Below are 26,772 nucleotides of genomic sequence, written 5' to 3' on the forward strand. Positions count from 1 at the left end.
GATGAGGTCCACCCACTTTATGGAGGATAATCTGCTTTTACTCAAAGTCTACTGATTTAAATGTTAATCTCTTCTAAAAATTACCTTCACAGAAACATCTAGAATGTGACCAAATATCTGGGTACTGTGGCTTAGCCAAGTTGACATATATATTAAACATCACACCACTGGTTCTCTAAAGGTACAATCACTAGTCCTCCCTCACTAAAATTGAACAACAATAATAGTCTTTTCCCAGTTTCAGAAAAGAAAACTCAAGTTAGCGGATTATATTTCCCAATTCTGAGTTTTCCTTCCATACATTTTTTCTTAAACCTTTGGTTTCTATACTCACTCTTCCCTGATTATTGATAAAAGGAAGTCACAGGGCACTTGCCTTGACTATGTCATTATATTTTATGAAGATGTTACTCATTGGCGCCCCCCAAAAACCTGGGTTTTTTTCCCTATCACTAAGGGGAACAAGTGTGCATATAACACACATACACACACTCATATACCTCAAACACATGCACATGTAAACATCTGTGCTTAGTTTCTCTAGATAATAGGAAATGTATTCATTCCCTTATTTTAAAAATAGATGTTTAGATCACTGGAGAGAAGTTTCAGGCCTGTGGTGGTATTTGGGTAGGGTGATGTCTTGCCTTTTGGCAAAATGGAGAGAGAAGTTTCCTACATGCTTTTGCCTCCAGAGACTTACGCCATGCCTGGCTTTATGGGGAGTGATGGCCCTTGCAGTACCTGGACAACAAGTGATTTCAACTTTCTTCTTAATACTTTTCTGCATTTTCCAATTATTATTATTTTCTATATTCAGCAGGTATTACTTTTATAGTCAGGAAAAGTCTCAAAAATTATTGAAAACATCATTGATAGGTGCTGTCTCTAGTATTAACTGAATACGTAACATATATGTGTGTGTTTGAGTGGATGTGTATCTAGTAACTCGGTTTACCTCTGCAAATCTTTTGGACATCTATGATTACCATCTTGGTCTTGGCTTACTTACATGATATGTATATGCACTCGCTCATCAAACCTCACCTTCATTCTTCCACCTTCCCTTGTAATGTCTAAAAAAGTTCAGCCTCCTTCTCTCAATTTGCCCAGCACTGTTCTAGATTGGATTAATGAATTCCTGGATTACTGCATGGGCTTCTTAAAAGTCTTCCCTCATGTCAATCTAGCCAATTCTGGTTTCCTCCTCAAATGCCATATTCATGTATTTCACACCTCCTCAGAGTCCCTTGGCCACATCTAAGTCTCTCTCGTCCCATTCAAAACACCCCTTTCTTCAGCAGCCTCCTCTCTTGCTAATGCCCATCATGGCTTCTTCATAACCTGTTGTCCATCAGCATATCCCTAGCCCTACCATAGTGCTTGCTTTTAAATAGGTTCTCAAGATATATTTGTTAATTAATAATGATAATAACCGCTAGCATTATTGAATATATATTCTATCCAATTCTTTATTTCATATTACTTTTTTTTTAAGATTTTATTTATTTATTTGACAGAGAGAGACACAGCGAGAGAGGGAACACAGCAGGGGGAGTGGGAGAGGGAGAAGGAGGCTTCCCGCCGAGCAGGGAGCCCGATGCGGGGCTCGATCCCAGGACCCTGGGATCATGACCTGAGCCAAAGGCAGACGCTTAACTGACTGAGCCACCCAGGTGCCCCTATTTCATATTACTTTAATTGTCTCACTTAATTCTCACATACCTCAATGAAATACTCTATTTCCACTTTCATTTCAAAGTGCCTGGTGCAGTTCTTGGAACATAATCAGATTCTCTAAAATATTTGTTGGATGAATAAAGAGAAAATTAAGCTAGGAGAATTTAACGATTTGCCTAATGTCGCATAGCTGGTAAACAACAGAGCCAGGATTCAAATTCAGGCTGGTCTAATATACAACACTACATGATTTACACGTCTTTAGTAGCTGGATGATCCTTTTCAGTATTTTGTTATATGACCCCTACATCCCCCATTGTAAAATGTTGTACTTTCATTGCTGCTCAATAAAGGGATAATTAATTCTAAACATGAATTTAGAATAATTGTAATAGTAATTTCCAAAATAGCTAGTCTGAAAAGTTCAGAGAACCCTTAGGGTGGAGTCTGGTTATAGCCATGTTTGGAGCATTTTAGGAGAAACTAACAAAGAAAGATTATGCTTACTTCCAGCCTGAGCTGGAAGGTAGCAATCCCATATCCTGGAATGGCTAGCTTCTCTGCAAGGTGCCTCAGAAATACAGAGAAAAAAAAACAAGTCCCTACAGATTTTTCGCTATACTATGGTGCCTCTAATAAAGCAAAACAAGTAACCAAAGTCGCTTAAATAGACAATTACCCTCAAGACGCAAAAGGTGTAAGACTCCAAGGCAAAAACTCAGGCAGAGCTTGCCTCAGACAGGAAGCCACTTATACTCTTCCAATTGCAATAAGAAAAGAGTATAGATTTTCTGGGATGTAGATGGGGCAGCTGTAGTAAAGCAACTCACACTGTCAAGCATCTATCTACTGAATCCTACTCTGATTTATATAAACTTTGTTTCAATGAGACATAAACACCTTAACATTTCCTATTTAAGGGTAATTTATGCTCAACTTCTTAGACTCTTAGAGATTAGGGGAAACTCAGTCTTTGGGCAAACTCAGTCTTTGGTTTCTGTACTTCTTAAGGTTAGGAAAACATCTACAGGTTGTCCTGGGATAGAAAACATAGCAAATCCCTCTCAACCTGCCTTAGAACCAGTGCAGCTTGAGGGTTCTCAGAAAGCTATGTCTTTACCTGTCTGGCAATTCCCAAATGGAGCTCAGGATGGATTAGGGACAGTTCCTAAAGTCTTACAGACTTTTCTCAATTCAAGGTAGGATGGTTTGACCAGACTGTATGTTCACTAACTAGTATTTTGACCTTTTGCTCCCAGTTATTCTTTGTGTCTGTTTCAACATCCCCCTTTCTTTCCGCTCTTTTCCTGGCTAATGAATACTAGCTGAACTAGTTCCCTTTAATCAACTGCTCTCTGGCTTTCCATTCCTGATTCTTCACAAGGAAGATGGTGACTTCAAATTTGGATCTTGCTGGGGCTAGATCACTGCCAATCCATCTGGCAGGCTCCTTCCCTGCTTGGGTTCCCGTCAAGGTAGCAATCCCATATCCTGGAATGGCTAGCTTCTCTGCAAGGTGCCAAGGTTGTTAAACTCACTCCACTGCTTTGGAAAGCAAGAGACATCCAGAGGCATTTGTAGTATTTGCAGGGTTTGGAGAGAGGCTGGGGCTGCTAAGTGAAGGCATCTGTTTTTCCCAAGAGGCTATCTAGGTCAAGTTTTCCAACATTTAAACTTTTTCTACCCACTCACTTTTGTGAATTTTTCAGATAAAGCACGAGTTGCCAAACCAAAGACAATTTTCCAGGTGTTGCCCCCAAGGACAGCCTCAGTGGGCAAGGGACTCTTGTGATCCAAACCTGACCAACTCTTAGGACCCAAACACAAAATAGACAAAACATAAAACCCAATGCTCATGGGAAATGAAGGGAATCTTTTCAGTGGGAGAGAAGAACTAAGAACAGATGCTAAGTGTAGCCAGGAACAACCAGACAATAGCAATCATCAGCATCTAGTACCAGGGGTGATAAATTTTCATTTTTTGCAGTTTATAAATAACAATTCCACAGGATCCTCATTGAGTCCTTTTGAAAAATTTTAGCAGCAACCATGTCCCAAACATGCCAAACCCAGGGCTGTGTTATCCTACACAAGAGGGATTTTCTTTGTGAAGGAGAGCCATTTCTGAAACATAGGACTAGAAGATGCAACTCATCAGTTGGGGCATTCCAGCCACCCACACTGAAGCCAGAGTTACCCCAAATTGGGGAAAACATTCTCCTATAACTACTAAACTATCTGCCTTCGTTAGTAGGTAATACTAAAATATGCTTACATAGCTCAGTGTCAAGTAATTTGGTTCAGTCCAGAAAATGGGCTAGAAATGCCAGGGCAGGGCTGACATGGGTGCCCTGAGTTACAACATCACTTTAAAATGAGACTATTATTTACTTTTTTAAAGTAAATATCATGTGGCAAAATCATGCCTTATACAAACCAGCTGAAGTGTGTGATGTAACCATGTTAACACGTTTTTATAGTCTTGGAAGAACACAACAGGATTGGGTCTATCAGTAATCATGTAAAGAAGCCGAGTATACATTCCAGATGTTCATTATGTCCCAATCATCAGCTGGGAGCAAAATGGAGGCTTTCTCCTTGCCCAGGAAGTCTGATTTTAGTAACTGAGACAGAGACACACTTGAAATATGATATGTGTGGAATTATAATGCTAAATCCCATAGTTCCAGTTAAGTAAGTGTATGTGTGCAAAACAAAACAAACACGTAAAAAGCAGTGGGAGGAAAGAGAAAAAGAAAAGAAAGAGCAAGCAAAGGAGATACTGAAGGACCTTTCCATCTGAGATTTTTCCAGTTTAGCCTCATGGTGCCATGCTCATTTCCACTGTCAAACAGAACCTTTGCTGGAAAGGTCTAGGGGCATGGAATGCAAATGCAGATGTAGATCACCTTGCCTGTATCACTGAATAACCAACCTTTGTTAAATCAGACCTTTCAATGTCCTGCATGATCAGAGCAAGATGCTTCTATTTGTTGTGTTGCTTAAATTTCAAAATCTCTTCCAAAAGGAGGAGTTCTAAGCAACCTCTAAAGAGTCATCTTAAAAAGTATTTAGACTTTTAGACTGTAGATATCTGCTTCACAATGTTCTCTATCCTGGAGGGTAATGTTTTGAATCACACCAACTTTTTTTTTTAAGTTATTATGAAATTAATACAACTTCCAAGCCCTTTGCCGTTCAGCCTGAATTGATCTTTGCAAACAAATGTACCTCTTGTTACATAACTTCATCTGTCCCTTGGGCCAAGTTAGACTACTTGCTATACTCTAAACATGCTTTGCCCCATTTGTACCTGTAGCTCCTACTAAATTATCTTCACCCCTGCCTCAACCCCAGCACATTTAGCTTGAAAATTCTGGCACATTTTCCACCTATCCTTCCTTAAACCTCCCGGCATTTCTTCCATGCCCTCCTCACCCCTGCGCTAGCTATAAGTGATGACTCATACCTGTAAGCTCCTATATCACTTGTTCATGCCCTTCTCCTCTTGTATGCATTTAGACACTTATTTGTATATTTATTCCTTCATTCATAAAGTAGTCATTTATCATAATAGGCAACATGCTAAGAAGTGGAAATACAACCTATATTCTTCAAGCTGTACTCTTCTATCCAGTACCTGGTTTAATTGATTGTGTCACTGACCTACTTTGAAAAAAGGCCGCCTAGAAGCACAAAGGGAAAGTGTGCTGTGGGCACTAACTGTGGGCTTTAACTAAACAACATGAACCCAAAGTTACTTTCTTTTAATGCAGGTAGAAATAGGTTGGACTCAAGAGACGGTAGATAATTTAAATTTGAAATAAGAAGAAATATAAGAATCTAGAGGTAGTTCTTTAAAAAATTGAACATATAGAAATCACCTGTTATCATAATCATGGTGTCAAGAAGCAATAATAAAAGCTAAAATCTCAAGTTGCTTAAACCTTTTCGCTGGCAGAATAAGCTTAGTACTATAAGTTGAATCAAATGTCCTCCTCATTTGAAATTGTAGTTTCTATAAATTGAAAGCACAGTTAGGAAACAAATATTCAAATTTTCTTGAAAAATGAGCAAGAAAATAAATTAAGAATAAATCTCAGTTAACTCATCTAAATGCTACAGATAAAGATTTTACTGTATTTGCCATGGGCCAAATAAGGTTTTGTCATGCATTCCTGCATTACTTGAACACAGTAAGTCTTCCAAAGCCATCTCTGTGGTCTGAAGTCTCCACAGAGCAGACAACTCTCCAGTATTTGCATCTTAGTTGGTGCCCTCCTAACCATTATGCCCAGCCAAAATCCCCAAGTCCCAAAGGCCAAGGAGCTCAAAATCAACCATTCTGAACCACATCTCTTTCTGTGTTGGCATCGGACTTGTGAGCTCTGCCACACCAGGTCAGTTTCTGATTCTAGAGAGGTAGCAGTTCTGGTTCTAATTGAATGTAGTGAGCATTCATGGAACCTCTGCTATGTGTCCAGCTCCTTTTGGTAGGCACTATAGGTTCACAAAGAAATACAAGACATGATCTATGATGACCTTGAGGAGCTTGCTATCTTGCTTAAGAGACACCAAACAAAAAAAATTAGAGATGATATAATCATGAAGTATTAAACTGAGCATGTGAACAATTTCTAGATTATGTGATTATTGGTATGTGTTTATTGCTATGGTGAGCAGAGAGGGGAGAATAGGCCCTTGACCTTGGTTAGCAATCATACTTTATTTTCCTTTCTATTCACTCACCTCCTCTTATAGATGGCTGTTCTCATTTTCTCTTCTCTCCCAAATTCTCTACCACCTCTGCCACCATCCTCACTCTTAGTTGAAGACCTTACTTCCTGTTTCATCAAAAAGATAGAAACTTCACAAGAGACTTCCTATAAGCTCCTCCCACAGTACTTTTCTATCCACGCATTTTTTGTTGCTACACGTATTGTTTTCTTTTCCATTAATAGGTGTAAATATCCACGCTCTAGTTGACACTAACTACCATTTGCATCCCTTCTTGCCTATTCAAGGACCTCACTCCAGAAATTCTTCCCCTCTCTCTTATATTCTCCTGTATTAGCCCTCCATCCTGCATCATTCTCACCTGTACATAAATATGCTGGCTTTCCCCCATCTTGATTCTACCTTCCCATCCAGCTGCCACCTCATTTCTCTCCCTCCTTTTACCACGAGCATTATTTTTTTGAACTTTTCCCCACTGAACTATACACACACACACACACACGCGCGCGCACGCACACACACACACACACATATAACTATATATAGTTATATAGTTACAGTTATGTGGAACAGGGGAAATCATAATTTATCAGTGGTAAGAATTTCTAAAGGTCTGATTCCAACTGGATAGATTCTAAAGGTCCAATTCCAACTGGATAGAAATGAAGTATTTTCTTTAGGAAAAAAGCACTTCTCAAAAGTAGGTACAATAAAAATAAGGGCTTGTGTATTGTAGTGTGACTTCATAGCCAATATTCTAGCAAGTGGGTTATGTCCACAGGCCTCAGTTTCTTCATGCAGCTATGATTTCTTGGAGTTCATAAACATTTAGAACACAAAACATTTAGAACACATTGGTGAATTAGATACTGCTGCTTATATAACTGAATTATAACTATGATGATTTTAGTTTATTGGCAGCAAATAATTTAATCTATCTCATAGAACTGCACCAAAATTGTGTTAGGTGTAGGTGGATAGCTATTTGAGAAAACTCATGAAAAATCAGAAGCTGCAACTGATAAATTGCCAAGACAATTTCTAAAACAGCCAATCTGTAGACATCAACATGAAGAACATAAACCACTTAATAAATACATACCTATTCTCAGCCTCAAAGAGAGGCTAATCAATGTCATCTTTTCATCTTACTACTTAGTATTTAAAAACTTGGATGGCAAATACAGAAAACCATGACCACCTTCCATCTTTATGATCAAACCTTACTTGACATCACATCACAGAAGAAACTACAGAAATGCAAATCCAACACTTAAAATAATTACTATGCATATTTTTGCTGGAGTTGGGGAAGAAGGGGTTGTAGCAACAAAAGCACATATCTGCTATCAGTGCTTAGTGTACCATATTTCAAGACAAGAATCAGAAGTACAGATTGAGAGATTCATGGCATTTTAGAATTGGAAAGGATGTTGGAAACCACCTCAAGTCCAGCTGCCTATTCATTTAATATCTTACTGAAATGGAGAAAGGGAGATCTGATGAGGGATATGTACAGAATAACGAGGTACAGTGATCTCAACTGGGCAAGAGAACAAGAAGGAAGAAATGTGTATTTTTGCCACATATATTCACTCATGTGGCACTTTGTAGAAGAGGCAAATGGTAAGGATGACCTCTTTGACACACTGATGGGCACTTGCTTGGGAAAAAGATTTCTTCTAGATTTGTGTGCCTCAGAAAAGAGAGGTAACACAAAAAGAAAGGAAGTTTAGACATAGATTTTTGGGTGGATAAGCCAAGCTTCACGATGGTCCAGGTTGGGACATAGAAGCATCATGTTGGAAAAAGTAAATTATAGTCCCCCAAAATAAGTGTCACAGAAGTTGATACAAGACCTGGGTTTAAATCCCAGATGTATTGCCAAATAGTTCTATGGCCTTGGACAAGTTACTCATTCTCTCTGAGCTTTTCTATCTACAATCCCAGGTTGAAACAGACTGGGACTTAAATCCCAGCAGCATTATTAACTGTTGGTGTGACCTTGGGCTAGTTATCTATAAAATTAGGATATGGATACCTACCTCACAGATTGAGCACACAAAAAGTGCTAGTAGAATAGATGTTGTTAGTATGAGAATGTTTGTATATATTTAGTACAAACCACTAACATAAAGTTTTCCAATTTGGAATTTACTTTGTTATCTGTATACAGAGTTTCCTGATGGCCTCTCTTTAGTAGAAAAGTTGGGTCAAGGTCAAGGTCAAGGTGACCTTTTTAAAACTGATTTGGGTATTCCCAAATTTATGTAAGTCCTTTTTTTAAAAAAGATTTTATTTATTTATTTGACAGAGTGAGACAGCGAGAGAGGGAACACAAGCAGGGGGAGTGGGAGAGGGAGAAGCAGTCTCCCTGCTGAGCAGTGAGCCTGATGCAGGGCTCGATCCCAGGACTCTGGGATCATGACCTGAGCTGAAGGCAGCTGCTTAACTGACTGAGCCACCCAGGAGCCCAAATTTATGTAAGTCTTGATAAATAAGCTAGCTAACATGAAAGATTGCAGAGCTCTTAGGAAATATCACCTACATAAAATGTACCATCCCTGTCATTAATCCACAGTGGACACCAAATCTAAATATGAACCTAATAGCTATCCAAAAAATTTCAGATTCTGAAATTTCTTCAACCTACAAATAGTCATATTGATCTCTCTGTCGTATTTGTTAGCTTTAATTTAGAAAAACATTACATTAAATATTAGTGTTTATTTTATTTTGATGATTTGATGATAGGAGAGTAGCAGTTGTAATCTCTGTTCTGCCATATTAATAGCTGAGGCGAAGTGGGGAGCATACATAAAAATGGGACAGAGGGAGCAAGATGTAGAGGCACAAATCTCTTCCCTTCATACACTTAAGGAAAACAGCCTCACTTAAAAATACAAACAGTCCCTGAAAAGGTTAGAGTTTATGCAGAGATTAATAGGAATTGCTTTGGGGTTCCTTATAAGGCTAACAGAGCTTCTGATGCTTTTTAGCAAGACCATGTTGCTTTCCAACACTTCCCACCTCACTACTGAAAACTGCTTCAGAGACTAGTCTCAAAAAAAAGACTACAGTTAGAGCTGGTTACTAATTTCCCTCTAAAAGACCACATGGACTAACCCCATCATGTTTTTGATCCCTGTTTACATTCCAGGTCATATCTCATCGTGAGATACTCTTTATCCTCCTCTACACATTCCTTAATCCGCCTTAGTCTTCTGTATTCCTTCCCTAAACTCTTCTGCTATGCTCTCTGGAACTCATAATATGTCATCAGCAAAATCCCCCATTTCTTCATCTTCTTTTGCTTCCCCTTTTTGCTCTAACTGAAACCCATCTGTCTCTCCGGAGGACAGCGATTTTTCCCAGTCTTGAGACTGTTTTATTTTTTCATGTTATATTTCATAAACAACAGGGTCTGGGGATGATGGATAGGTGTCCTCTTTATTCCTTATGATTACTTTCTGATTTTTGCTCTGTCTTCCCAAAGCTACTCCATTTCCAACTCCTTGGGAGCACAAGCTACCAGAATATGCCACCTTCTCTGCCACCTTATTGCTATTACCTATTGTCTTCTTGGTCATTCCCCTTTATGCATTGAAGATTTGTTGTCTGGATCATTGCTTTTCCTTCCGCCATTGCTCTTGTCACCATTCTTGAGGACGAACAGTACATCAGACAACGTGGCCTTTGAACTCCTTGACCTCCTTGCATCCAGTCATCTGTTCTCCACTCTATCTCAGCTATCACCTCCTCTCCACACACACACTATGCCCTAGACATTGCTATTTCAATTACCACTATCTTGGATATCTTAGTTGGTAGGGCATCAGACTTTTAATCTGAAGGTTCAGGATTCAAATTTCTGTTTGGGGATTTGTGGCACTTGACACTTACTTAGGTTACCAAATATTATCACTTAAAATTACATTGCTGAAGCATGCTTCCACTTTAAATTGAATTCAATCCATTTTTTCATTATTTTCAGAATATGCTAGATAAACATGTTTTCAGGAAAGGAAAAAAAATATTCATCTCCAAAATCCTCATTTTAAGTATACCACTCCCTGCACACCATTTTCTATCTTTCCAGCTCATTTCTTTTAGTACTTATCCTCTAACCATTCTTTACCCCATTGGGATATCCAATCCTTTGATTCTACCATATTTCCCTGTTATTCCCTTATGCCCTTGCCTCCCTCTCTACCCAGTTTAGATTCTGTGACCCATCACTTTAATACATCCCCATGTGCATATATACCTTGTCCATCAGTCCTTCCATCATACTTGTCAGGCAAAATCCCAATTCTGAATCTCTGTTGACTACGTGGGTGCAGCTGAATGTTGCTGAAGAAAACGATCAGGCTGAGCAACCTCAGCTGAGGTTTTTGTTTTTTGTTTTTTTACCAGAAACTCCAAGTCAACCTACAGTGCAGTACTGCTTGGAAATCCACGACCTTTCCAGAAATAATGTGAGGAATGTTGGGGGAGGGGATAAGACTACAAGAAGAAGACTGGTTATGATTCAAATGAGAGAGAGAGAAAAGAGATGATGAGCCATGGACTAAAATGGTCACAGGAATGTGGGTCAGGGAATATTTTCCAGAAACATTTAGGGGGCAGAATTGGCATGATTTGATGAGTGAAACTTGACTTGGGAAATTAGATAATCAGCTTTACTCATATCAGGAACCATCAAGTAGAAGCTAGAGACAATGGACAAATGAAGTCATTCTAGATTTAAGATTTTACCCAGAGTACTTCATTGGATGATTGGAAGGGACTTTTAGGAAGGTTATTGTTCATAGGAAGTTGTTCATTTCTGTTGTTCATAGGTTGTTCATGTCTTTGCACTCTGGCCAACCTCCCCAAGTTTCCTACCTAAGACGTCTCAAAAATAGTCTTTTTAGCTTCTCTCCATTCCTGTTTGTGAGGTTTCTGTTCTATATCCTTTGCTATTTATTTGAGGGGTTGAAGAGAAGATACTGATCCTTATTAGTTTAAAAAAATCATTCATTTAAAAAGAAAAATCCATTCAAAGAAAACCAAGTAGGAAGTTAAAAGTAAGGAATATGCTAATTTCAGTTTGGGACATTTTAATTTTCCTATTAAGTGACAGGGTCAATAGGCAATTGGTTATAATTGTTAAAGACATAGATCTGGGAATTGTATCTATTGTTTTTACCCACCTAGAATTCATTATACCTATTAACATCCTGATAGTCTCTGGGAAGTTACCCCTGTCCCCCTGAGCAGTCTCATCACTCTCTACCCCTTTATCTTCCTATGCTTATATTTATCTGTTTGTTTTATTTGTTTACTGACTATATATCCCTCTGTAATATAAGCTCCATGAGCCTAGGGACTTGGACTCTGTTGGTCACTGTTGCATTTCTAGAACCAAGAACAGTACTGGGTACATAGTAAGTGTTTTATGTATGTTAAATAAAGGTCAGTTTGTTGACCTCACTCCTACCTCCAGAAATAGTGATATGACTCAGGCTTAAGGAAGTAATCATATTCTACTTTGTTGGAGACAATGGTTGATTCATGATGAGCACATAAACTAATTGGCTCTGGAACTGAGAACATGTACTTTTGGAGCTTCAAGAGACCACATAGAGGGGGCCTGAACTGGAAACCAAACCAACTCGGATGGAAGCAGAACTAAAAGACAAAGAGAATGAGGCCAAATCCTGATAACATTATTTAAGATCCTGGGGAAAGACAAACATGTTACATGAACCAATAAATTCTATCTTTTGTTTAACATAGCTCAACATCACTTAGGTTGAATTGCCTTTTCTGCCATTTGTAACCAAGAGTCGTGACTAACACAGGTTGTAACTGAAGTGTTGTAAATAGATGACATCACATGGGCAGGACAGATAGTGATATAATAGAGCACCAGGAAAAACCATATTTATGGATGAATGGAAAAAGGAGACTAAAAAGAATAGCTTAAAATGTAAAAGAACCATCACTATCTAGCTCATAGAAACTAAGTGAAGAAAGAATTTTGTAAAGGAAGAGAAGAGGTTAGAGGTATTAAACTTAAACTCAGAGTCACCTAGAGGGCTTACTAAAACACAGATTGCTGGGCCCCACCCCAGCAGTTCTTTTATTTTATTTTATTTTATTTTATTATGTTATGTTAGTCACCATTCATTATATCATTAGTTTTTGATGTAGTGTTCCATGATTCATTGTTTGCGTATAACACCCAGTGCTCCATTCAATAGGTGCCCTCCTTAATACTCATCACTGGGCTAACCCATCCCCCTATCCCCCCCTCCTCTAAAACCCTCAGTTTGTTTCTCAGAGCCCATAGTCTCTCATGGTTCATCTCCTACTCTGATTTGCACCCCAGCAGTTCTAATTCAGTAAGTCTTGAGTGGAGTCCAATAATTTAAGTCTCTAAAGGAGTTCCCAGGTGATGCTTTTTTTGCTGGTCTGGGGACCACTTTTGAGAATCACTGCTATAGAGATTTTGAAGAAGGTGAGCTTTGAAAAAAGTTTATTGGAATTGAAAATGTGGAAAAGGAGAACAGTATGTGTGTTTGTGGTGGATGGATGAAGATGCAGGGAGTTAGGAATGATTGGGAGGCAAAGAAGTAAAGACAATGAGGATAGGCAATTATTTCAAGACATCAAATTATCAAAGAAATGAGAGGGAGCCAGTTAGAGGGAATGACAGAAAAAGTGCCTTTTATTTAAAAATGAGAAAGATCTGGGCATGTTTATTTGTTAAAAATAAAGGGCTGTAGTAAGGCCTTGAGAAGGTGAAGATACAAGAGCTACAGGAGGTGAGCCCTAGAGTAATGAGTTGGAGAGGACCAGAGAAATAGGTAAGGTTCTTGAGTCCTCTCAGTAATAGAGAGCAGGAGTTGGTGCAGATGTGGAGAAATTTGTGGATGGAGAAGCCCATGTTTGGATTGCCCATTTTTTCCCCTTAAAATAGGAAAAAGGTTCATGTGCTTGGATTAAGGCAAAAAGTAGAAGATTAGGGGTTTAAAGAAAAAGGAGAAAGTTTGAAATAGCTGCTGAGAAAAATGGGGGAAAGTTAAACATGGACAAGTATAAGTTATATTCAAAGTATCCAGGGCCCAGCTGTGATTGGAGTCCATGATTATAGAATGGAGGGACTTCTTCCCAGCAAAGCTTGGCAGCCTGGTTTAGGAGCAGAGAAGGCAGACTGCGGCATTTATCCAGGATAGGGGTCACTTTCCTTCTTGTTCTTTTAAGAACAATAATACCTCCATTAATTAGTACTCCAGGAATAAAGCTTTTTACTATGAAAACAGGCAGTCTGAAAAACAAAAACATGTCCATAAATCATGAAAGCAGAACATTTGTAGCTGTATGACAGAATTGCTCATTACACAGTTTCTTTTTGTCCTGGACCAGACCCTAGTCTAGATCACCATGTGAAATCACTGAAGAATATCTTCTGTCCCAGGTCCCCTTGACCTACTTCAGGGGTCTGACATCTCCTGTCTCTTCAACCCCAACCCTCCACAAACCTGGGGAGGATTTGGTAATCTGTCTTGTTGCTGCTGAGAACATATTTTTGGAATGCCTCACTTGTGTGTTTCTTTAGTCAAGATTATGCATTTTCAATGCTTTTGCTCCGACTATGGAATAATATTGGACCTACCTTTCTTAAAAGAAATTTAGGTATCAACTTAAAGGAGGAAGAATATAGGTAATTGAGGTATGTCTGATTTCTAGTGCTTTGTATTGTATCCAGGGGTCAGCTAAGTCCCTGAAACATAGAATATGCCCCAAAATTATCTATTGAATGAATGAACAAATGAATAAATGAATAAATAATAAAATTGATGGTGAGTTGGGGTGGGGATGGAATTGAGGTGGGGATGAGGAACAGACATTGTTGGTGGAAGTGCAAATTATCACAACCTTTGTGGAGGGAACCTTTAAATTGTGTTTCCTCAGAAGCAAACACTGAGACAAAGATTTGAGGGCAAGTAGTTTACTTAGGAGGTGATCCCATGTAGCACTGGTAGGGAGAGGAAAAGGAAGGAAGTCAATAAAAGGGTATGTTAATGAGAGAGTTATCACTGTGGATAGCTGAGGCTCAGTTCCACTAGGGACCTCTGTATAGAGTTGTTCCCTGCCAAAGGGTGAAGAAAGTGGGGGCATTTATTTGTCATTGACTGAGTACTTCTCTTGGGTATGCTCAGTCCCCAATTTTTCTGGCCTACCTTGTGAGTGCACAAAGCACACTTTTATGGCCAGGGAAAAACCTCAGACAAAGAGGTGCAGGTGCTTGCAGTAGGAAGTCATCAGTGACTGAGGAAGGGGTATGGTGGGGGCATGCAGGGCAAAATTTTAAACACCTATACCCTTCTATGCCGTAAGTCTAATTCTATAAATTTATGCACTTGATAAAGACTCACATCTGCACAAATACATACATGTATACATACAAGGATATTCATTGCATAATTATTTATAGTAGCAACATTTTGGACACAGTCTCAGTGTCTATCAGTGTAAGAGGCTGATTAAACAAATTATTGCACCACCATATATTGGAATCTTATGTGGCTGCTAAATAAATAAGAAGACTCTATCTGTATTGATACATTGATACGGAAAAATCATCAGTATTTATTATTAATATAGAAAAGCAAGATTAATAATGGTTTGAATAGTATGCCACCATATGTGCAAAAATGTGTGTATATATGTATGTGAATATATGTATATATATTTATATATGCATGGAATATCACTGGAAGGATATTGAAGAAATTGGACACAGTAATTCCTCTGACATGGAAATTGAGAATGAGAGAAAGGCAGACAAAGTGAAAGAGAAAAAACTTATATTTTTACTTTAATATGTTGTACTGTGTAATTTTTTAATATGCTCAAATAGGACCTTTTTTAAGAAATTAAAATGTTAAGTGAATTGGAGTACTGTGTGTGCATGTATGTGTAGACTGTAGTTAATGAAACAAAATAGACACTTTTCTCCCTACTTCCGTTCCCACCTTCTAATCACAAGGGAATTGAATCTCAAAGGATTCCAGCAATTTTTTGGAACTCTTAGATGCCCTAATGCTGAGATTACTCCATTCCCAGCCAATCATGAAAACTTCCTCCAGACTTCTTTTGCTGTTGCCTGTTTCATAGGTCTCTGCTTTCCTGTGAACCAAAGAAATGGTGGCTGAAAACTGTTTTTAAGACAAACACAAACAACAAATAAGTTCTGGCATAAGCTGGACTAGATGTTCTTGATAATACATTGCCAGCAGAGATGTTCTCATCCTTGAGGGAAGTCCTCTGAGTGGCCGTGACACTCTGGGGCAGGGCAGCCACTCCTTAGGGGTGCCCAGAATGTCTCAACATTTGCTTGGGCAGTGGCATGTCACAGAAGTGTCTAATACAGATCTTCATTTTGAGGAACTGGTGCTTTCTCTGGGGTACTGGGGGCTAGAGGAACTATTTTTCCCTAATGAAACTGGTGAGCTGCTATAATTTCTTCTGCCTTCTCAGCCTCTCCATGGAAGAGAGGATTAATCAGCTAGTTGCTCAGTTAAATCAAGACAGGCAGCCACATTTAGCATAGACTGCCCAGAGTAGATGGTTTAATCTTTGGCAGGGAGTTGGGGGAGAGGTACAGAATTCCCATTTTTCTTAGTTGGCACCTTTGAAGAATAAAAAAGGTCATAATCACATCCAGATCATTGTTACAACAAACCTTAAATGCTCTTCCTGTTTCCAGTCTTGCCATTTTTAAAATCATTTTCCAAAATGTGGCCGTAGTGATCTTTCTAGAATATGGATATAACTCTGATGATCCATTTCTTAAAGCCCTTCAGTGGAACCCTATTTTCCTATAAAGTAAAATACATTCCATTAACCAGGGTACTGAAGTCTTTCATGGTCCAGACCATGAAAGCTTTTTCTAGCTATATCACTTACCAGTTCCCATCGTTTGTATTTTTAGCAGTGCCTGTGGATCCCTATATGCTGCTCATGTTCTCTTGTATTTCAAAGCACAGAGACACATTTCCTTGTCCTATGGGTTCCCATGGATGCGTTAGAATCCTTCTCTCTCATAGTACTTATTATACTGTATTACAATTTCATGTTTGTTTGTCTATATCCTTTATTAGATGGTAAGCTTTTCTAGATAAAGTCAGTCTCTTATTTTTATATTCCCATGCAGTAGGCAATCAATAAAAGTTATTTACATAGACTAACTTCCCTCTACCCTATTCCCATCAAGTGCCTGTGCTTGAATGCCTTGTGTCCTTTGTAAACATCTCATTCTATTTTAATGATGGATAAGAATAGTGTTGCAGGCTGGGTTCCCCAAGAAAAAGATTCTGAAACGTAGATTTGTGTGCAGGAAGTTTTGGTGGAGGTTTCTCGGGATCTGCACCTGTGGAGGAAGTGCAAGAAGCAGACTGGGAGAGAGGATGTACTGTGGCATGGCAGCAGCAAGGCCTTATCTGACCCCAGAGAGTTCTGAAGCTGGGGAAGCCCTTCAGAGCTGGCCCAGACTGGGGGGAAGGAAGCTGAGCTTTCATATCTCTACATGAACCAGATGTTGGACGCAAGCTGCCCCTGGAGGGAATGATGACATTAGGCAAGGTGTCTCTTTTCAGCCAAGCGCAATTACTGTGGAAGCCTGAGGACTGAGAGCTGTTGGTGAGCAACACACCCAGCACTTGAATGAATAGGACTTTCTTTCCTGCAGGGGGATCTGGGCAGTTCAGCACTCTGTATAAACTGCAAATGTGGAATCTGGAATTAAAATGCCTATATTCAAATGTGAGCTCTACCATTTGCTAAGTGTTCTAGTTATCTATTGCTATGTGACAAACTACCCCAAAACTTAATAGCTTTAAAACAACAGTCATTTATTTAGAGCATAAATCTGCAATTTGGGTAAGGTCCAGTGGGGACAACTCATCTCTGTTTTATATGGTGTCAGCTGGGGTGGCACATTTAAGGTTGGAAGATCTACTTTCAAGATGGCTCACTTACATGGCTGGCAATTTCAACAGGGACCTCTCCACAAGAGAGCTTGGGCTTCCTTATAGCATGGTGGCTGAATATCAAGGACGAGCATTTTAAGATAACTAGGAAAAAGCTGTATCACCTTTTATGACCTAGCCTCAGAAGTCACAGAGCATGACATTTTGATAGAAGAGTGCCAAGGCTACATTGTAAGAAGAACATGTGAGATTGGAGCTATTGTTTTACCATTTTTTTAAAAAGAAAATACAGTCTTCTGTAATCTACTTTCTGGTCATAATAATTAACATTTGTTCTTTATGCAAAATATACTTATATCCTTCTCTAGATCCCCAAATCTCATCACATTATGGCATCAGGTACAGTCATTTGAATACTGCTCTGAAGACCTGTGACTAAAGAGGCAAGTTATCTGCTCTCTTCACACCCAATATATAATTTGGGACAGGCATTAAATAACTTCACAGACAAAGAAATTTTCTTTCAGAGAGAGGGAAAATAAGAAACACACAACTGTTTGTTGGGGCCATAATAATTTTGGAATCCAGCCAGACACATGTGTTAGTTCCTTGAGTAGAGCTCATCTTATTCTCTGGGAATGGTTCTCCATGGCTCTTGGTTCTTTCTTCTGACACTTGGCTCCTTCTCCTGAATTATCCTCTATTTTCCATAAACTGTAGACCACATTTGCCGCTGAGTAATTTTCTTAGTCCACATTTCAGTCAAATTTCTCTTTTAATTTTGTATAGTTTCTGTCCCTTTCAACCCAAATTGGTTGGGCTTTCACCAGAAAAATCTTAAAAACATTGTGGGTTTTCTATGTATCATATTGATGTTTACCCATTAGACAAAAGTAATACCAACAAACCTATTTGAGACAGGCTTTTAATATTTGGCCTCCTGTGAGTCTACTGAATGACATTGCCTTTAAGATTTTGGAAGCCCTATTACTTGATGGAGAAAATTGGTGATCTATGCTTCTCATATTCTCAGAGGTCCTTTTATCAAAGTCTTTGAGGCATCAGTTTAAATATTTCTGAAGTCTTAACAAAGGGACTTATAGTCACATCCTGTATTTAATCATCTTTGCCTTGAAGCCATTTAAAGATTTGAAAATCTTGGCGAGACTAGGAATGAGACACAATTTTATTTTCAAACCCTGCAAATCCTGGCTTATTTGTATATAAAAGTTTGTTCTTTAGCTAATCTGTCTTCTCTTACATTTTATCATAGATAGTTTTTCTAATATTCTTGGAGATCCCTTTAGCTAAGTCCTTAAATTCATTAGGTACATTTCCTATTGGCCATATTACCCTACATGACTCACTTGTCAAATTTTCTGCCACTACATTATATGGATACCCTTTCCTCCAACTTCAAGATAACATTGAATTCACTTTTCCTTTTGATACCTTCTTGAGGCCTTTAGGCTGTCACTAACACTCTCTTCAAGACACTTTAGATTTCTGTCCTGTTCAATCCCAAAGCCAGTGTGATATATTTCACTTTCCCCCTCTATTCTCAGTACCAAACTCTGTCTATTGCTCCATAACATACCATTTCAAACCTATGGATTAGAGTAAAACCAATCATTTACTTGACTCATGAACTTCAACCTGTACAGCACTCAGCAGGAGCATTTCATCTCTGCTCTTCCCAGTTGGGGTGGCCCATCTATTGTTGGATGATTCACTTCCAAATGGCTTATTCACAGGACTGACAATTTGGTGCTGACAATTTCTCTCCATGTGGGTTTCATCACAAGGAGACCTTAGCTTCCTCACAGCACAGTGTCTAGGTTACAAAGGCAAGTATCCCAACCAGAGAACCAGGGCACCAGGTGGAAGCTGTATCACTTTTTATGAACTTGTCTCAAAAGACATATAGTGCCATCATGCCATAGTCATAATTTTGCCCAGACTTAAAGGTAGGAAATGTTGACTCCACCTCTTGATGACAGGATGTCAAAGTCTCATTGTATGAATAACATATGTAATGGGAGATGTTGTTATGACTATATTTAAAAAATATAAGCAACTACAGGCATGTTATGTAACCTCTCTGTGCCTCAATATATTCTAACAGTGTAGTAGCTGGGAGAAGACACACTGCTGGAGAGTGGCGAGAACTTCCCTTCTCCTTTTGTCCTTTATATCAGGGTTCTGCAAACTATAGCCCAGGGTCAAATCTGGCTCACTGCCTGTTTTTATTGATAAACTTTTATTACAACACAGCCACACTTGTTCACTTATGTATTAACTATGGCTCCTTTCACATTATAATGGCAGAGTCTAGCAGTTGCAACAGAGATGATATGGTCTGAAAAGACTAAAATATTCACAATTTGTTCCTTTAGAGAAAAAGTTTGCCAATGCCTACTTTACATCCTATTCAATCATAGAGAATGGGAACTGAGAGTCACCATAGAGAGAGCCTTGAGCACACTGTATTCTGTGGATGAGGTTGCTGAGACTCACAGAGGACTGAGTGACTAGTTAGAAGCAGAGTATGACCATTTTTTTGTTATTTGCTGTATACCTTGTTAATGTGTTTCTAAATATTTTACAAACATTTTCTCCTTTCATCCAACAGGAAGGTCTTATTTTCATTCCCAATTTATACCCGAGGAAAGTGAGAACTTAAGTAATTTGATCACATAGGGACAGAGCTGGAATTCCAACCCAGGTCTTCCTGACTTCAGGACCTGTGCTCTTAACCACTGGCGTTGCTTTTCTTAAAGTGCAGTTTTCATTCTACTTGCCTCAGAACCCCCAGTCTGAGACCCACTGCACCACATATATGCCATACTCACAGTTCTCAACCCTGGCTTTACACTGGAATTAGTTGAAGAAGTGGTTAAATATACACATGCCTGCTAAAAATATAAAACTTGTCTTACTCCATTTGGGTTGGTATAACAACAGACTAGCTGGCTTTTAAACAATGAAAATTTATTCTTCACAGCTCTGGAGGCTGTAAGTCCAACATCAGGGTCCCAGAATGGTTGGGTGAGGGACCTTTTCCAGGTTGCTGACTTTTTATTGTATCCTCACATGGTGAGAGAGGCAAGAGATCTCTCTGGGACATCTTTTATAAGGGCACTAATCCCATTCACAAGAGCACTGCCCTCATGACCTAATCACCTCCTAAAGGCCCCACTTCCTAATACTATCACCTGCGGTGTTAGGATTTCATTGTATGGATTCTGAGGAGACACAAACATTCAGGCCATGGCCGACCTACAGATTGAGGAAATCTATAATGGATCCTGAGCCATCTCTATTTTTAACAAATTTCTTTGGTGATTCTGATGCTCAGTCAGGGTTGAGAACCATTATTTTCTACCCATTAGAAAAAGGTCCTCCTAACTCTTGTTTAGGAGTTCAGTGGACAGTATTTTTGTTCAACTCCCATCTTTCCATCACCTCCTCCTTACTCCATCTTCCATTATGGCCACAAAGAGATGATGAGAAGGGAAGGCAGTTATGACCCCTGTGCCCAACACTGGGGGATTTTAATGCAGTGACCAGAAGGAAGGCACATCTTTTCCCACCTGGCCTGACTTTTCTTCCTAAGGCAAGTTCTCCTTTAAAGCAGGAAGAGCATGGGTAATGGCCACCCAAATCCTCACTCTGGAGCTGTGGAGAATTAGAGTAGGAAAGGAAAAGTGGGAAAAATTAGGAGGGGAAAATGTGGCAGCTTCTATGGGCTGGGGAGCAGCTTCTGACCCAGCATTGTGATGTGGAGCTTTTTACATTCAGCTTTCTTCTGCCTTCAATCTTAAGCACATTTGCAGAGTATCTAAAAATGGAATAGAAATGCCAACAACAGCTCTAAGCAGTAAAAGCCAAAGAAACTAACAACTTTTTAAGTCATCACTACACTCATGAGCTCATTTAAACCTTGGAACTTTGAAATAGTACAACAATTGCATCTCCTTTTTACATATGGAAGTTTTGTTCTATTTTTAGGAGATGTGATTTCTACATGCATCACCTAAGTTTGGTGTGCTACACCATTGGGAGGGTGGGAATTTAATCTTTGCTCATCATGCACAAGACTGACAAGACAGAAGCTTTCTAATTAAGATTCTCACATTCATAAATAATTTAAAGCATTACTATTATCCTGGGAAGTGGCTTTTGAAAAATTATACATTCTTTGGATGTGGGAAATACATTTTCTTTCCCCTTTTGCTCATTTAACCTGTTGCAAAACTTGACAGTGTTTTGCACAATTTGACAGTCTTTTGGATTTTTAAAATGTTATTTTTGTAAACTAGATGTTAAATAAGGTCTCCAACTCCCATATATATTCATGTTGCCCTGGAGTGATTAACTATCCTAGTTTGTCCAGGACTGAGGGCTCCTGGGACACGGGACTATGGTCGCTAAACTGGGAAAGTCCTAGGTAAACTGGGATGATTTGGGACCTACTGGTTGCCCCAACTTGGGTACAGAACACAGCTATTTCATGGACCTCTCAAAAAACCAACTACTCACCAACATTTCATGACCAACATTTCTCTCTTTCCTCTTTCTTCATCCTTCCCTTTTAAAGGAAAAAATACAATTCTCCCCTCTTGCAGAAGGGGGTTCTGCCCCCCTTCTTGAAGCCTTGGCACCAAACCATTTCATGGCCCCAAGGCCTCAACTTCCAGTCCAAGTAAGCTTATCACAACATTCCTTGAAACAAACACTGTGCTCTCCTCCAGTGGAATGTTGGCGAGCACAGTTTTCATCTTGTCTTGTTACTGTTTTTGTACCCACCTTGTTGCAGATGGATAGTTTTGTGATGGGTCTTTCTAATCTGTGATAATCTTTCCCCATTCATCATATGGACCTCAATGTACTTTCTACATTGTGTCATATATAAGTATATAACTAATTCTGCAGCCCAGGACAAGTCACTTGGCTCCTCTCAGCTTAGATGCCTCATCTAAGAAAAGGAACAAAACGAATTGATTTTGAAGATTCCTTTCTGCACTGAAATTCCATTGTATTATTCACGGAGTGGAATGCAACTGGGCAAGGCAATCTTTTACATGTAGCCTGGAAAACTTATAACATCCTTTAAACATGTAACAATATAGAACAGGAAAGTATCAACAAGGTTGATCCTTAAATCTTGCATGACCATCAATGGCTATTTGTGTCCCATCATCTCAGAAATCACTGCTCTCTACTCTGTTCCCTTATGATGGAGTGCTATTTAAAGAGTTGTTTTTAAATATATGTTAAAAAAAAAAAAAGAAGAAGAAGAAGAACATAGCAGGAGGGGAAGAATGAAGTGGGGGAAATCGGAGGGGGAGATGAACCATGAGAGATATGGACTCTGAGAAACAAACTGAGGGTTCTAGAGGGGAGGGGGTGGGGGGATGGGTTAGCCTGGTGATGGGTGTTAAAGAGGGCATGTTCTGCATGGAGCACTGGGTGTTATACACAAACAATGAATCATGGAACACTACATCAAAAACTAATGATGTAATATATGGTGATTAACATAACAATAAAAAATTTTTTTAAAAAATAAAGAGTTGTTTTTAAATCAACTACTTAAGAACAAAAAGATGCATCTTTCACCCCACCTCCTAATTTTGAAATCAGTTTAAGTACTTTATATAGATTGCAGAAAATTTAGAAAATATAGAAAATCATAGAGGATGACAAAAGCCACCAATAATCCCTTCATGCAGATGTAACTACTATTAAACTTTTGGTGTATTTGGTAAAAACAACAAACAAAACACAAAACAAAAAACCTCATTGTACTGTACTGTTTTATTTATTTATTTATTTTATTAAGTTCAATTAGCCAACATATAATACATCATCAGTTTTTGATGTAGTGTTCAATGTAATGTACTGTTTTATAATCAGCTTTATTCACTTAGCAATAGATTACAATTTCTCATTTCATCATGAAAAGTCTAGTGGCTCATTGTATTCCATTTTATGGGAAGCTATACTTGATTTAATTAGGTTTCTGGTTGGATATTGAGAAGTTCCCCTCCAAGGTTTTATAAACAAACATCTAATGTATTATTTTCCCGCCAGATATTCTTAATGGTGAATTTCTAGAATACAAGTTATATACATTTCTGGGTTTTTAATATAGACTGTCAAATTGTCTTCCAAAAAGTATCCTCAATTTATATTTCTCATAGCTGGATAGAAGAGTGACTCTTCCTTGCAGCTTTGCCAACAATTAGTCATGACTAATGATCACATTGTCCAAGGGCTTTGGGCAGTGGCAAAGTCCAGTGTGACAGCCAAACTCTGATATTACTCTTTGATATTAGTGTGTTTATCAAACATCCAAAAATAGAACAGGAAAGCAAACAGCAACATTGATCATTTGGGGTCAGAGTCATACACTAAGTATTAGAGCATCTAAACATACCTCAGGGATCCTTAACCTGGTGTCTGTGAACCTTACCCCAGATTTTATCCCACTTAATATAAGTGTTTGCTTCAACCTGTACAAACCTATTGGAACCAGAGGCTATGGCTGCCATAAGGAAATTTGAGAATAAATAAAGTGCTTATGAAAAAAGAAGAAATGAAGGGAATTTTCTCATAGTGAGTGCACTTGTCATATGGATCAACTTATTTCATTTTCAAAGTATAGTGTAGGTTATTTTTTTTTTAATTTTTTTATTGTTATGTTAATCCCCATACATTACATCATTAGTTTTAGATGTAGTGTTCCATGATTCATTGTTTGTGCATAGCACCCAGTGCTCCATGCAGAACGTGCCCTCCTCAATACCCATCACCAGGCTAACCCATCCTCCCACCCCTCTCCACTCTAGAACCCTCAGTTTGTTTTTCAGAGTCCATCGTCTCTCATGGTTCGTCTCTCCCCCGATTTCCCCCCCTTCATTCTTCCCCTCCTGCTATCTTCTTCTTTTTTTTTTTTCCTTAACATACATTGCATTATTTGTTTCAGAGGTACAGATCTGAGATTCAACAGTCTTGCACAATTCACAGCGCTTACCAGAGCACATACCCTCCCCAGTGTCTATCACCCAGTCACCCCATCCCTCCCACCCCACCCCCCACTCCAGCAACCCTCAGTTTGCTTCCTGAGATTAAGAATTCCTCATATCAGTGAGGTCATATGATACATGTCTTTCTCTGTTTGACTTATTTCGCTCAGCATAATACCCTCCAGTTCCATCCATGTCATTGCAAATGGCAAGATCTCATTCCTTTTGATGGCTGCATAATATTCCATTGTATATATATACCACCTCTTCTTTATCCATTCATCTGTCGATGGACATCTTGGCTCTTTCCACAGTTTGGCTATTGTGGACATTGCTGCTATAAACATTGGGGTGCACGTACCCTTTCGGATCCTTACTTTTGTATCTTTGGGGTAAATACCCAGTAGTGCAATTGCTGGATCGTATGGTAGCTCTATTTTCAACTTTTTGAGGAACCTCCATACTGTTTTCCAGAGTGGCTGCACCAGCTTGCATTCCCACCAACAGTGTAGGAGGGTTCCCCTTTCTCTGCATCCCTGCCAACATCTGTCATTTCCTGACTTGTTAATTTTAGCCATTCTGACTGGTGTGAGGTGGTATCTCATTGAGGTTTTGATTTGGATTTCCCTGATGCCGAGCGATCTTGAGCACTTTTTCATGTGTCTGTTGGCCATTTGGATGTCTTCTTTGGAAAAATGTCTGTTCATGTCTTCTGCCCATTTCTTGATTGGATTCTTTGTTCTTTGGGTGTTGAGTTTGATAAGTTCTTTATAGATTTTGGATACTAGCCTTTTATTTGATATGTCATTTGCAAATATCTTCTCCCATTCTGTCGGTTGTCTTTTGGTTTTGTTGACTGTTTCCTTTGCTTTGCAAAAGCTTTTTATCTTGATGAAGTCCCAATAGTTCATTTTTGCCCTTGCTTCCCTTGCCTTTGGCAATGTTTCTAGGAAGAAGTTGCTGCGGTTGAGGTCACAGAGGTTGCTGCCTGTGTTCTCCTTTCGGATTTTGATGGACTCCTGTCTCACATTTAGGTCTTTCAACCATTTGGAGTCTATTTTTGTGTGTGGTGTAAGGAAATGGTCCAGTTTCATTCTTCTGCATGTGGCTGTCCAATTTTCCCAACACCATTTGTTGAAGAGATTGTCTTTTTTCCATTGGACATTCTTTCCTGCTTTGTCAAAGATGAGTTGACCATAGAGTTGAGGGTCCATTTCTGGGCTCTCTCTTTTGTTCCATTGATCTATGTGTCTGTTTTTGTGCCAGTACCATACTGTCTTGATGATGACAGCTTTGTAATAGAGCTGGAAGTCCGGAATTGTGATGCCGCCAGCTTTGCTTTCCTTTTTCAACATTCCTCTGGCTATTCGGGGTCTTTTCTGGTTCCATACAAATTTTAGGATGATTTGTTCCATTTCTTTGAAGAAAGTGGATGGTATTTTGATGGGGATTGCATTGAATGTGTAGATTGCTCTAGGTAGCATTGACATCTTCACAATACTTGTTCTTCCAATCCATGAGCATGGAACGTTTTTCCATTTCTTTGTGTCTTCCTCAATTTCTTTCATGAGTATTTTATAGTTTTCTGAGTACAGATCCTTTGCCTCTTTGGTTAGATTTATTCCTAGGTATCTTATGGTTTTGGGTGCAATTGTAAATGGGATTGACTCCTTAATTTCTCTTTCTTCTGTCTTGTTGTTGGTGTATAGGAATGCCACTGACTTCTGTGCATTGATTTTATATCCTGCCACTTTACTGAATTCCTGTATGAGTTCTAGCAGTTTTGGGGTGGAGTCTTTTGGGTTTTCCACATAAAGTATCATATCATCTGCAAAGAGTGAGAGTTTGACTTCTTCTTTGCTGATTTGGATGCCTTTTATTTCTTTTTGTTGTCTGATTGCTGTGGCTAGGACTTCCAATACTATGTTGAATAGCAGTGGTGATAGTGGACATCCCTGCCATGTTCCTGACCTTAGGGGGAAAGCTCTCAGTTTTTCCCCATTGAGAATGATATTCGCTGTAGGTTTTTCATAGATGGCTTTTATGATATTGAGGTATGTACCCTCTATCCCTATACTCTGAAGAGTTTTGATCAAGAAAGGATGCTGTACTTTGTCAAATGCTTTTTCTGCATCTATTGAGAGGATCATATGATTCTTGTTCTTTCTTTTGTTAATGTATTGTATCACGTTGATTGATTTGCGGATGTTGAACCAACCTTGCAGCCCAGGGATAAATCCCACTTGGTCGTGGTGAATAATCCTTTTAATGTACTGTTGGATCCTATTGGCTAGTATTTTGGTGAGAATTTTTGCATCCATGTTCATCAGGGATATTGGTCT

The 26,772-nt window shown here is 39.0% G+C and overlaps 1 pseudogene; it reads left to right on the forward strand.

Annotated features, from left to right (window-relative positions):
- Positions 1-658: 658 nt before the first annotated feature.
- Positions 659-26,772, forward strand: part of LOC116640094 — a 164,091-nt pseudogene continuing 137,977 nt past the window's right edge.

This window comes from Phoca vitulina, unplaced genomic scaffold, assembly GCF_004348235.1.
Source record: "Phoca vitulina isolate PV1807 unplaced genomic scaffold, GSC_HSeal_1.0 scaffold19, whole genome shotgun sequence".
Lineage (NCBI taxonomy): Eukaryota > Metazoa > Chordata > Mammalia > Carnivora > Phocidae > Phoca > Phoca vitulina.